The sequence below is a fragment of the Neofelis nebulosa genome, chromosome 16 (assembly GCF_028018385.1).
Source record: "Neofelis nebulosa isolate mNeoNeb1 chromosome 16, mNeoNeb1.pri, whole genome shotgun sequence".
Classification (NCBI taxonomy): Eukaryota; Metazoa; Chordata; class Mammalia; order Carnivora; family Felidae; genus Neofelis; species Neofelis nebulosa.
In genome coordinates, this window is record NC_080797.1 from 12,575,526 (window position 1) to 12,588,876 (window position 13,351).

Consider the following 13,351-nt stretch of genomic DNA (forward strand, 5'->3'; position numbering starts at 1 on the left):
TGAAGGGAAATGTAGTCCGGGCCACATCCCCGGACTGCCCGGGAGGTGAAAATCGAGCCCCACGGGACTACAATGTCCACAATGCATCGCGCGCGCCGGAAGCACCGCCTCCTTGACGTCGCCTGGGAAATGTAGTCCTCAAACCTTCCAGTAGAAGGAGGCACTCTGGGAGGAGTTCTATTCAGGACACCTTTTTAGAAATTAAAATTCCCAAAATTCACAGGCTAGGAGTTACAGGCGCCCACCCGTTAGTACGGCCTTGGGCTTCAAGAGCAAAGCGCGGAAGGAGAGTGGAAAGGAAAGTGCCTACAACTCCCAGAGCGCCACGCGGGAGGCGTCCCGGCGCTGCCCGCTGCAGTCGCCGAGCGGCGCCGCGCTTGCTGTGAGGCCCGCCTGTCGCTTGTCGGTCCTACCCGCGCTCGCCGCCCTCGCGCCCGCCCCGCAGCCGGCGCGTCCAGCCGGCGCCTTGGTCTCGCCCTCCGCGAAGGTGGCCCGATCTGCCCTTCACAGTCGCCTCTGTCCACTAAGGTCACCGAGGGGCCCGAGGCGCCACCGGCCCTTCTCGGAGGCCCTCGCTCCTCCCGCTCCATTCCCCCAAATGCTCTGGACTCCCGGGATGCTCTGGGGACAGGACGGACGCGGTCCCTGCTGCCACGAAAGTCCCTGCTTGCAGACTGTTGGAATTGAGAATCTCAAAGCAGAGAAGAGGAAGAACTACAACACGCGATCATTGCTATGAAAGAAACATGGTCCCGTAGAGAGAAAAGCCGATTTTAGGTGGGCCAACTTAGGCCCTTTGGTCTCCACCACGCCTCCCACTCGTGTCTTGGTGCGGGGACGTGAGCATAATCGCATATTTCCGTGTCTTTGAAGGTATATGGGGGGCAACACCCCCGCCGCCCCCGACGGGATCCCTGCACAGCACCTGGCATTTCCCTGCCTGGAGGCTGCTGTAAAGTCAGGAGAGACTAAATGGAAACCACGGATTCCTAGATGCGGCTCCCGTGAACCTTTGGGCTATTTGGGCGGAACCTTTGCAGTGTTTGAACTTACAGTCCCTCTCCTGCTTTCCACAGACAACGTTGCCAGACACATTAGGGGGCTCCATAAATACTTGAGCACCTCTTAATATGTCAGAATGTCCAGATTCAGAGACAGGAAGAAGCACAGCGCTCCCAGCATCCAACTCTGGCGGAGCTCAGCAAGCCTGGGCAGGGGGTTGGCAGGTGTAGAAGGCACTTTTACCACTGAGGATTCATCAGTATTTCCTTCCAGCTCACATTCTGCGGTAGATTTAAATGCTTGAAATCCTCTCACAGTCCCTCATCACCTATGCGATGAAATTCAAGCTCCTTAGCACAATCTGGAAGCCCCTTCGTGGTTTGGAGGTTGTCTAACTGACCAGGTTCGACTGCCTCTCCTTGCCTGGAACTTGCCAGGCTGGCGAATTCAGAACATTTGTAGGTCCCTAGTTGTTTCATGTTTCCCCTAAAAGTCTTTCTCTCCCAGCCAACAATCCTTTGTCCCCCCCCCCCTCCCCCCGCCAACTATCCTTTAGACTTGAGTCTGGTCCCTCAGAACTATCTGCTCTTCTCGTTGGGTCACACAACCTTGCCTCAGAGTCCCGATGTGTAACACGCTGCTGGAGACCTCTGAGCAATTATACAGATAGGCCCGTTTTCTCCAGCCCGGTGTGGTGATTAAGAGGGTTTCTGGGGATTCTAGAACAGCTGGGTTTGAAGCATGGCTCCCCATTCTGGATCCGGGGCTGCTTCTATAACCTGCTTCTCACAGCTTCCTTGTTGGCCAGGCAGCGGTGAGATTAGTAGGCTCTCCTCACACGACTGCTATGGACACGATATAGGATGATACGTGTGTGGAACTTATCCATAAATGTTAGCTAAGGTGACAAGAACAGCTGATGGCTATGTGTGCCCAGCCCTGTTCTAAGTGTTATGTGTTCCAAGTGTCACATGGTGAGTGTTTTAACTCTTCTCATCTTCACAACAGCCTTGTGAAGGTGTTATCAGCATTCTCATTGTGCAAATGAGGGAACCGCCCAAGTGACTTTCCAAGGTCACCCTGCCTGCCGGGTCAAGAATGGTGCCAGGAATTGAACCCAAGCTGTCTGATTGCAGAGATCACACCACGCTATGGCGCCTCTCAGGAAAAGCTCTGGAAACGCCACCTTCGTCAACGAGGACCGGTCCCAGGCCAGCGTCTAAAGCACAGAGGAAATGTTAAGTGCTCCAACAGCTGTGGACCTAGCATGATCTTCCCATCTCCCTGGCTCTTGCGCTTAACTCCTGGCAGGCCATCTGCTTCCAATCTGCTGACTTGAGCTGAGATCCTGCCCTCACCCCCAGAATGTTGCCTCTTGATCACTGATAGTGCACAGACATCTTCGGGAAGGTTCATAGGGAGGCTGGTTCACTCAGCTCGTAGCACCTGAGCACCCAGTTACTGAGGGTACATCCTGAATGGTGGGAATTGAAATTCCTGTGGCCTCCCGCGCAGTGGAGCCTCCTGAAGAGACCCCTGAACTGCTAGCAGACAACCAGCCGGTGGGAAAGGCGGGGCCTCGCTGGTGCTCAAAAATAATGGCACTTCTCGTGCACCCTTTTCACTCATTCATTCTTAGAGCCAACAAGTATTGAGTGCACATTCAGTGCTGGGTACTCTCAGGCACCAGAGACAGCATTTAGTAAGGTAAGCACCGTTCCTGGTCTCATGGGCTTTCCAGTGTGAGTAAATATTTTCAGAGAATTTCTAAGAAGAAATCAAGCAGGGTGATGTAGAGTGGCTTGGGGATTGTGGGTGGCTACAGGATCTCTCTCTCAAGAGGTGACGTTTGCACAGGACCTGAATGAAGAGAAACCGTGTGCACATGTAGAACTAGCGACAGAATGTTCCGCACAAGAGAAGAGGTGTGAAGGCTCTGGAGTGTGAGCAAGCTTGATGTCTTCCAGAAATGAGATGAGGATACCTGGAGCATGGTGAGAGAGGAGAGGTGCTGGGTTTGCCTTTGGTTAAGTCACTTCCTCTCTCTGAATTTCAGTGTTCTCATCTGTAAAATGGGCATAATTTTACCTGTGTGTTAGTGTCTAGTTAGGGGGTGGGGAAAGCCACCCTAGGTATTTCAGGCAGAAGGAATGTAATACAGGGCATTGTTTACAGAGGTGTTGGGAGGGCAGGAGGAGCCAGGGAACAACGAGGACACCCACAGATTAGTAACTGGAGGGAGTGGCTGTGGCCCCTAAGACCAGAGGAGCAAAAGGAGAAATAACGTTTCCCAGAACCGTGATTCCTGCTTGCTCGAGCAGGAATTGAGAGCCACACCCTCAGGGGTGCTACTGTCACACAGCTGCTGTCACCACCAGGGCCTGAGGGGCCGCCAGAATCCTGGGCTGGGATGGCTCCTCCCTCCCTCCTGTCTTCTGAAGCCCTGCTGGTGCCTCCTGGAGGCAGGGTCACCTGACCAGGGCATCTGGGAAATGAGGTTTGCAGGCTCCCGGTCCTGGCTGCGAAGAAGAGCCTAAACAGGCAAGTGCAGGATGGGAACCACAGACGCCATTCCCACACCAGCCACTGCACACTTCTGTACGAGGAGGTAAACAAGTATGTGTTCAACAAATTACTGCACGGATGCTTCATAGCACGTAGTAGGCATGTGGGAAAGGCAAACAGAAACACCTTTGGTATAATATATTATACTAAACACCTTTATATAAACACCTTTAGTATAATATTTTAACGTGAAGGTCTGAACTTCTGATGTGAGGCATCAAAAATGAGCATTCCGAATGGGTCATGTATTCACCCATCGAATTCAAATTGCAAAGCAATGTGCGGCGAAAATAAGTTTCTCGTATCCTGTCTTCTCATTGCCTCATCCTTGACTCCTCCTAAAGCTATCGCTGGTCCCTTTCTTCTGTGTCTACGGATCGTCCAGACCGGGGCAAGGGTATACGTCTATTCAAAACAACTGTTTTCTTTGACCCACAGGGTGCGTGCCACGCACACAGCTCCGGGACTCGCGTTTCTCTCTCCACCGAATCTTGGAGGTCGCTCTCAGCACACACCACTTTGTTTTACCAGAACCATGCTTTTCCTAGCCAGCCTCCCGGAGTCTTTTTACTGTTTCCGAGAGGGCTGCGGTGCGCACGCTTGCACAACTTCCTAGTGCCCGTGCGCATGTCTTCCTGTGGGATCATTTCCGAAAGGGAACTTGCTGGGTCAAAGGCTGTGGGCGCTTGTCACTGTGATAAATACGGCCCGACCGCCCTCCGCTCCCACCAGCGGGGGCTGTTTTCCCGAAGCGTCACCGGCACCCTCTTCACACCGCCCCCATGGAGGCCCCAGACGTGGAGGGACAGAGATAAGCCCTCCCTGCTGTGCCCTGTCTGGATTCCTGACCCACAGACTGCGTGAGCAGGATCAAATGGCTGCTGCTGTATGCCTCCGTGAAGTGGCTGGTTACACAGCAGTAGGCAGCTGGAACAGCCCCTTCCTAAACTCCTTTTGGCACAGCTCTCCACTTGGTGAGACAAAAGCGGGCCTACCTGTGCTCCCTGCTGCAAAAGCCCAGTCGTTAGCCCAACTGCAGCTGGCCAGTGTCCTTCCAGGATATTCCTGGGGAGCCTCCGTCATCCCACCCATCGGCAGGCCACCTCGGATGCAGAAAAGGCCCTGGTGTGTGTGCAGAAACCGCACTCTTCGGGAACCCCCGGCACATGCCATTCACGCCCGTTAAGATAAAACAGTTGCCACAGCTTCACGCAGCGAGTCTGGGAAAGGCACAGATCGCTCCTAATTTATCTTCTTGGTGGAGACTGATAGCGGTCAGCATGAGCGGTGAGCCTACTCAGCAGTTGTGATCCATGGGAGGTATGTCACTCGCTCATTTGTCACCTAATCCTTGCTGAGCACCTGCTCTGTGCCAGGTTGTGAAAAAGCCCTGGAGACAGAGGAATAAATGGATGAGGCCGCTGCCTTCCATCAGCCCTAGTTCAGGGCTGGGGCAGATGGGGCAAGGATACCGAAGGGTGACGCAAACGGGTGACATTCCAGTGTTGGTTTTTGAAGTTCGTTAATTCATTTAGAGAGAGCGAGCGCACATGTGAGCGGGGGAGGGGGGAGGGAAAGAGAGAATCCCAAGCAGACTCTGTGCTGTCACCACAGAGCCCGGTGTGGGGCTTGATCCCGTGAACCGTGTAATCCTGACCTGAGTCGGATGCTGAACCAACTGGGCCACCCAGGCGCCCCTATGGGAACGTTCCCGTGTTGATATGAGGAGGAAATAGGCAAACTGGGCCAAGATGGTTTGCTAATAATGGTGCCTTTTTGCAGTGCATCGTATGGCCTGCACCTCCCTCGGGAGCGTGAGGTAGGCGAGACATCCGTTCGCATGTTGATTTCACAGCCGGGCTGGGGCTGGGGGATGGCAGGGGAAGGGAGGCGATTCAGGATATATTCCCAGGACATTGAAACATACTGTGTATTCATTCGCTAGGGCTGCCACAACAAAGTACTACAGACCGGTCCTCACATGACCCTCTGTCCACGCGCACACACACACACACACACACACACACACACACTCTCCTAGTGTCTCCTTGTGGGTCCAGATTTTCTCTTCTTCTGAAGTAGCCAGTCAGATCGGGTCAGGGCCACCCATGTGACCTCATTTCACCTCACTTGCCTCTTTGAAGACTATCTCCAAATACAGCCCCATTCTGAGGTCCCGGACTTCAACATATGAATTTTGGGGTGACACAACTCTGCCCAGAAACACACTGTTGCCTAGTTTGGACTGAGGCCACCGTATGTAGCAAGTCTCTGTGCCCTGCGGTGACCGTTGCCAACATCCAGCCTAAAAGAAGTTGGAGATCCAAAGGAACATTGACTCGGGACAAGGACGTGTGGGGTGACGACACTTGCCCTGGGTCCCGTGGGTTGGGCTGCTGTGGGCTGGTGGATGGCTGCGCGCAAAGCTGTCTAAAGGGCACCCGTGCTCTCGCCAGCACTATTCACAGTCACCAAACGATGGAACTACCCACGGATGAATGGATAAACCCACACGATGGAGTATTATTTGGCCATTAAAACAGTGGGATGAAAATGTTCTGGAAGCAGGTAGAAGTGATGATCGGCATTTGTGCCAGACCCTTAGTCCACCCACACTAGTGCTCCTTGATGGGTTCACTCTTTGAGCACTGAAATATATTTATTTAAATGGGAAACTCTATGTGACTATCCAAATGTAATGTCTGTATCATATGCAGGACCTTACAAAAATAAATACAATAAAAACAACAAAAAAAGGTTATTAGATTCTAGTTAGATATTGTCGCTCCCCTAAAGCTCCCTCAGAAAGGGGGGCACTTGCCCCCTAGGTGAGATGTTGCCATTTAACTCTGGGCTCCGTACGACCCAGGACCACCTTGCTGGCCAGCCAGCCTTTGAGGAAATACAGCCTCACACTAAGTAAGGAGCACTCCCCAAATCCCAGTGGGGAGCAGGGGAGGATTTCCCTCTCTCTCTCTCTCTCTCTCTCTCTCTCTCTCTCCAGGCCTGAAAACACAGGCTCCTTGTTCATATGCCTGGACCTGCAAATAGACTGGGCTGCCTGGATTCCTCACAGAGAGGGTCCCAGAGACACTCCGTGAGATGTCCGAGCCCGTGAAGTGGGAGACCTGGGTTTGCGTCCTGACTCTGGCCCCTAGAGGGGACTTAACTGTTCGCTCATTCGACAAACATTCCTACGCTCCAAAGACTGTGCGGCAGCGGGGGGCGGGGGGGGGCTGGCAATGCACAAGGTGGGTGCAGTCCTATTCTTTGAGAGCTTTTATTTCAGTGGCAAGAGTTGGTCAACAAGCAAGGACACAAGGAAGAAAACTCCAAGTAGTGGTGCAGGATCAGAATAAGATGGGGAAAATGAGGTGAAGGGTGCCCAGGGAGGCACCATTAGATGGCGAGGTCAGGAAGGGCAGCATCCACCTTTCCTCTTGCCTAGAATATGGCTGTGATGCCTGCAGGTACGGGAGCCATTTTGTGGCCAGGAAGCAACAATCAGGAGGGCAAAAGTCAACATAGAAAGGGGATGTAGACGACGAAAAGAGCCTGGGCCTTCAGTAACCTCACAGCACCACCGCACAAGCCCCGGACCTTCCTCCTCCAGACTTTGTAGTACATAAGACAAAGGAAATGCCCCTGTGAGTTGGGTTTTCCTAACAGCTGAACACCTGTCTAATGGCAACAGATCTAAATGAGAAGATTAAATTATGGTACTGTGTGGAGGAAGAAGCTCTCAGGTAGAGGGGACAGAAGTACAAAGGCCCTGAGGCAAGGACAGACTCGAAGGATCTGAAGAACTGAAACGAGGCCAGTGCGGCTGAAGTGGGAGGAACGTGAGGGACACGGGGGGAGCAGGGGCTGCTTCGGGTCCCTCGGATGGTACCCTTCGCGCAGCGGGAGGGCAGTGGAGTGTTTGGAGCAGGACAGAGACGTGATCTGACTGAGGTCTTAGAAAGATCTTTCTGGCTGGGAGACCATATGGTCAGGCAAGGGATGCTGGGCTCCGGCCTAGGCTGGCTGTAGTGCAGATGGAATCTGGGGGCCATGTGTACACACACACACATACACACGCACACACACCACATGGGGCCCTCTTCTGCCCACACAGACTCCATTTTGAATCCCGACCCTGCCACTCGTCAGCTGTGGGATTCTGGGACAGGTGACCGAAACACTCCGAACCCACTAGTTTCTGTCTTACCGCCCCTGTTGTGGCCTAGGTTCTGTCCTGCCCTCCTAAGCTGCCTTCCTACCCACAGCCTTCACCTTGCAATCCTTTCTCCACACTGCAGCCGCCAAGATTCCTTTAAAATAAATATGAACATGGCTGGGGCGCCTGGGTGGCTCAGTCGGTGAAGCCTCTGACTTCGGCTCACCACGTCCTGATCTCCCGGTCCGTGGGTTCGAGCCCCGCGTCGGGCTCTGTGCTGACAGCTCGGAGCCCGGAGCCTGCTTCGGGTTCTGTGTCTCCCTCTCTCTTCCCCTCCCCGCTCACGCTCTATCTCTGTCTAAAAAATAAATAAACATTAAAACTAACATAAGATAAAAATGAACATGGCACTTCCCTGCTTACAACCCTTCGATGACTCCCCATAAGCCTCAGCAACAAATCGAAATGCCTGAGCGGACCGGGCCTCTCTGTTAGTCTAACAGAGACACTGCACGATGCCTCAGAGATCAGATGTACAAGCTGGGTTCTCCCTCCCCGCAGCCAGCTGCTTCCTGAAGGGGAAGGTGGGGCGGGGGGGTGGGGGGAAGCCCCACCTTCTGAAAGCCTCCGTCCACTTCTGCCATTAACCACCTAGGAGGCCGGGAAGTGCAGTCTGTCCAGGAAGGGTAGGAAATGGAGTTTTGGTGAATTACTGAGTCCCCGCAACAATCTGCCCTCTGGCCACCCAGAGGTAGCGTCCCCCTTCTCGGCTGGCACCACCCGCCACCAGGGGCCCACCCTCACGCCACACCCCGTTTCCGCTCGAGGCCTCCTATCTCTTAGGGATGCACCGTGTTCTCCACCTGCGGCAGCCCGGGATCTAGAAGTAAGAGCCAAGTTACTACCTGCTCTGAACCAGAATGAGATGTGGGACAGGGACGGGATGAATGTGGGTAAAACTCATCAGAACAAGGGAGAGCACGCGGCAGCACCAGGCCAGCGACGGTGGGATCCAGGGAGCAGGCATCGGGGGTCCCCCCGCCCCGGCTCTGCTCTCTGGGAGGACCCTCCCAGGCCCGTTTTCTCCGAGGAGGAGTCTGTACACTTTGTGCAGCCTGCCCACACAGGCGTGGCTCGGGGGTCAAACCGCAGGCTCGTGGCTTCTTTGGCAAGAGCGATTTCCTCCAAAATGTAGGGAGCTCTCCTTTCAGGAAGTTCCAGGGGACTACACCTGAGGTTCTCTTTTTAACATAGCTTTCTGGAGGCTTCTTTGCTTTGCTCTCTAATCACTCGTCTGTCTCTGTCTCAGTTTACTGATGCTTCACCTCCCGAGCCTCTCAGACAATTAGCGAGCAGGCCAAGTCAACACTTCCCCTGAGCTTGGCCTGCGGCTGAGGCCTTTGCCCACAGAACCGAGAAGGTTGTTGGCTCAAACGTTTTCGGTTTTATTCCCTGCTATTTGGGGCCGGTAGCAGGTGCCTTTTCCAACTGCAAGGCCTCCAACGCTTTCACCCACCTTTCTTCTGGCTGCAGACCTGTATCCCTCACGTCTCGCCTCGAGCTGAAGGAAAAAGCCGCATGCGTGGGTATCCAGCTTGTTTCACCGGACACCCCCCCGCCCCGGAGCCACAGGGTGGGTGCCCGGTCTGCCCCCCAAGGCACCGCAGGGGACGGTGTTCACAAACATTTGGCCCCTGCAGAACATGAGTCCTCAGCTTCCCACTCTGCAGTAATATGTCCCCGCTGCCTGACCACTAAGCCCGTGCTACGAATTTCCGGCTGTAGATCCTGGAGGCGCCCTACTTGAAGACGCCTTTGGCGCACTATTTGGTATAACAAACACGCCCCCAAATGCAGCTCGGCCCAAGCCCAAATAAGAGTTTGGTTTTGGCAGGGGCCTCGTCTCCATGCAGCAGTTCAGGGACCTGTGGTCTTTACGAGTGGATTCACTGTCCCCGAAGCCTTGCCATCGACTGCACCCAGCAGTGGAATGAGAAGGACAGAGCCTGGGAGGAGCCCAGCTCGTTTCCACACATGTTCCATTGGCCAGGACTCAGGCCCAGGGACACGCCAGCCACACGGAGGCCGGTAGGTGCAGCAGCTGTGTGTCCACGAGTGGAGACAGATTCAGTTGCGAGCAGCCTCCGCCACACCTCAAGGCTCTCCATCATCTGGCCCGCCCACCTCCCCAGGCTCCTTCCATCACTCCCTCACTTCCGGCAACTTCAAAAGATGCCCTAAGCCACCTCGCTGTTGGGCCTTTGCTCATGCTGTTTGGTCTACTCGGAGCTTTCTCTCCCGACTGTTCCATCTGTCTGCCCATCTGTCCATCCAGCCATCCATCCATCCAACCATCCAGCAAGTATCGTTGAGCCTTAAACATGTGCCAGGCACTGATCTGATCTCCAAACGAGCATACCAAAACGAGCAACATGGAAAACAAACAATACTGTCTTCGCGGGGCTTGTATTTTGCAGCGAGATGCAGACAGAAAATAACAAACAATCCCAAACAAAGCGGGTATGTATGCAATGTAAGAGGTGAGCGATGACCGGGAAAAGTGGAGAAGGGGTAAGGGAGTCAGGATGGGTAGGTAGCAACATGAAAGGCAGGGTAGGCTCTAGGAAAGGAGGCCTCACTGAAAAGGTGACGGTTGGGCACAGACCTGAAGGAGGCAAGGGAGGGACACCTGAGGATGTCTGGGGGAAGAGCATTCCATGCACACGGAACAGCATGTGCAAAGGCCCTGAGGTGGGAGTGACTTCGCAGGCATGAGGAACAGCGGTGGTGGGGGAGCCCGTGTGGCTTACAGAGTGGGGGGGATGAGGTCAGAGGCCGTGGGGACCATGTCGTGTGGGGCCTGTGCGCTGATCCCTTCACAAAGCCCACCTCTTTTAGCTTTTAAGCTAGATATTCCTTCTTCAAGAGAGCCTTCCAGGGCCCTCTGCCACGCACTGTGGGTCCCCTGAAGATGGAGCCCCATCTGCCTTGCTCACCCTTATGTCCTCAGGGGACACATAACGGCTACTCCACGTGGGAATGGGACTGGCATTCTGAACTGTGGGGTCTCCACGTGGAAAAGGAGGACTGTCCCTTCACGGGCGTCTTGGGAAATTTCAACGAGGGCAAGTGGCTCTTATCTTTAGTTGGCCGTTTTGTCTTAGCAGATGAAACACCAGTGAATTCTTATTCCCCGACTCTTTTTATTCTAGATTCCAGAACGACCACGGAGAGGCTTATTCCTGTCCTGTCTCGGCATCTTCCCACATCTAACGTGTGACTTCATCGTGGAGTGCCTCTCACATCTGGACAGTCTGTAGAAAGAAGCCTCTTGAAGGATCCTCCCGTGACCTCCTGCCTTCCAGCCTCTCCCTGATCCAGGAGGTTGCCGGACCTCAACCCCCAGGTCTCCCATCCAACTCCCTGATTCGCGGCCTGCCAGCGTCCCCCTTCACCTCCTACAGGCTCATGACACGCCAGCCCCTGGGGCACCACCGTCGTGAGGACTGAGGGCCTCCGCATGGGAGTGGCCATTCGAACAGCCTTTCTGCGTCGGCTTGGCATTGGGACCTGTCATTCTCGATCATGCCGCCTTCAGCCCTTGGCGTCTAGATGGCCTGGCGTGATGGCAGGTGCCCCGTCCCGAGCTGGCAAGAATATTTTATCCCGGCTACTTGTCTGCGTGCATCCACGTCCCTTCCTCCCCTGGATCACGCAGGGAGGTCACGCCTGCAAGCCCCACTTCCCAGAGCCCTTAGCATTGGGCTGCCCGGTCATTTCTGCCCCAGGGAGGCGCTGGCAGGAGACTAGAAGGCAGTGAAAGAGTTTCTGGATGTGGGGGGTGTTTTTAGCGGCGGTGGCAGCAGGGACCTGCGGGCCTGTACTCCGGGGTTTTGTTTGGGCAGCGAAGCCCTTCCAGGGGCCCAGTGATCGCAGCTTGCGGCGACACTCCGTCACCGGCTCCCACCGGTAGCTTCCCACACTTGCTACTCTTCGGGTCACTGGGTCATCTTCTCACGCTGGCTCCTCTCATCCTTCCTATGGTTTGGTAATCAGTCCCCGCACGAAATCCCCTCTGTCTGAAGCACCTAGAGTCAGTTTTGCTGACTCTCCACTGACCGCTGTTGTTCTTGGGACAGGCTACGGCCTCCAAGGATCGGGGAGCCGGGCCCCGGCTGCGCTGGAGCGCAGGCATGACCTCGCTGCCGGAAAGCGGGGCCTGGAGCCCCCCTGGCTGCTGTCCCCAGTCACCGTGATGGGGACCACAGGCGCAGATGCTCTGGTATGGGCTGGCAGCGGGGGCTGCGCCGGAGTCAGAGGGAGGAAAACCCAGGGCTCGGCTTGAGGCGCAGGTACCAAACCACAAAGCATCCGAGGCCAGAAAAGCCCGTCTTTGATATCGTGTAGCTGTCGGCCGGATACGACTGCAAACAGAACCCCGGATGGGATCTCGCTGGTTGTGGTGACAAGTCTGTCGCGTTCACAGCCTCGCCAGACTCTGACGTGCACTTTACGGTGCTGACTCGGAAGGAGCGGGGCCCTGAGAACAGCACAAGGGACACTTGGCTGGACTTGAGCAGATTAGAGAATCCTGAACTGAGGAAGGAACAATGTGAGCGAATGCTTGAACGTCATGCCCCAGCTGCACGTGATGTCTTCTCACGCCCGCTGGGCCCCCCGATCAGTGATGCCCCTCGTAGCTCAGCACGGAACCATCCTCGGCCTTCCAAACGAGCAGAGAAGCTGCCAGAAGAGTTATCTGTGTATTGCCCTCGGTTACCATTTGTCACCTAAAGTAAGATCTCATGACACACAAGCACAGTAGCATAAGGAGGGCAGGAGCTAGGTGTGGATCCTGGTTCCCCTGCTCTCTAGCTATGTGGGCTGCAGCCTAGTGACTCCCCCCTTCTGAGCCTCAGTTTCCTCGTCCGTAAAACAGGCCTAAGAACCGGCATCTCACGGCATGGCTGTGACGACGAAGCCAGACGGAAACTCTGAAGGGCCTGGTGATCGTGGTGCCTTCCCGTTTTGTTCGGACTAGCACCGTAATTCCGAGTGAGGACTAGGAGAAAAACTTCCCACTCGAGGGTCCCGCCCTCCCCAGGCAGTGGCATCGTGGGTAGGGAGCGGGACACACATACGACGGGGCCACACAGTCCTCGGGCACAGTGCCCGGCTTACCCCAGGGGCCCGTACCACTGGACGAGGATTTCCTGACAAGGCTCTTTGGCAGGGAGAGGGCCATGCCTAAGAGCAGTAGCTGACATGAGGTGACGGGACCTCACAGCCTTTTCCTGGTAACCCCCGTCCAGCTGCCCTGCTGGCCGTGTTGAGAGCACGGCCGTGGCCTCAGGAGGTGGGAGCTGCGGCACGGGAAAGGATGACAAAGTCCCCGGATCCTGACACCACCGGTGTCTGGCCGGGAGACCTTAGCCAAGCCCTGGTGCCGGTCGCGAGCTCCTTACCTGAAAATGGGGGCTTTGCTGCTCATTAAATAAGCGACTGAACGCCAGGGACCAGGGACAGAATGGAGACCGCCTGCCAGGCCTGCTCTCCCTTCCTTCCTCACACCCCATGGCTCCCGAATCGAATAGGTAGAAGGGGGCCAGGGATCAGACTGCTATG

The 13,351-nt window shown here is 55.2% G+C and overlaps 1 long non-coding RNA gene across 4 annotated transcripts; it reads left to right on the plus strand.

The window, feature by feature from the left end:
• Positions 1-141: 141 nt before the first annotated feature.
• Positions 142-13,258, plus strand: LOC131497126 (uncharacterized). 4 transcript variants are annotated; one of them, XR_009254779.1, is made up of 6 exons: positions 143-2,709; positions 2,860-2,996; positions 3,297-3,618; positions 4,006-4,854; positions 6,572-10,246; positions 10,939-13,258. It is a non-coding gene; the product is annotated as an uncharacterized LOC131497126 (long non-coding RNA). The 4 variants fall into 4 exon arrangements; XR_009254777.1 differs by having other exon boundaries at positions 142-2,709; positions 2,860-3,618; XR_009254778.1 differs by lacking the exon at positions 2,860-2,996 and having other exon boundaries at positions 144-2,709.
• The last annotated feature ends 93 nt before the right edge of the window (positions 13,259-13,351 follow it).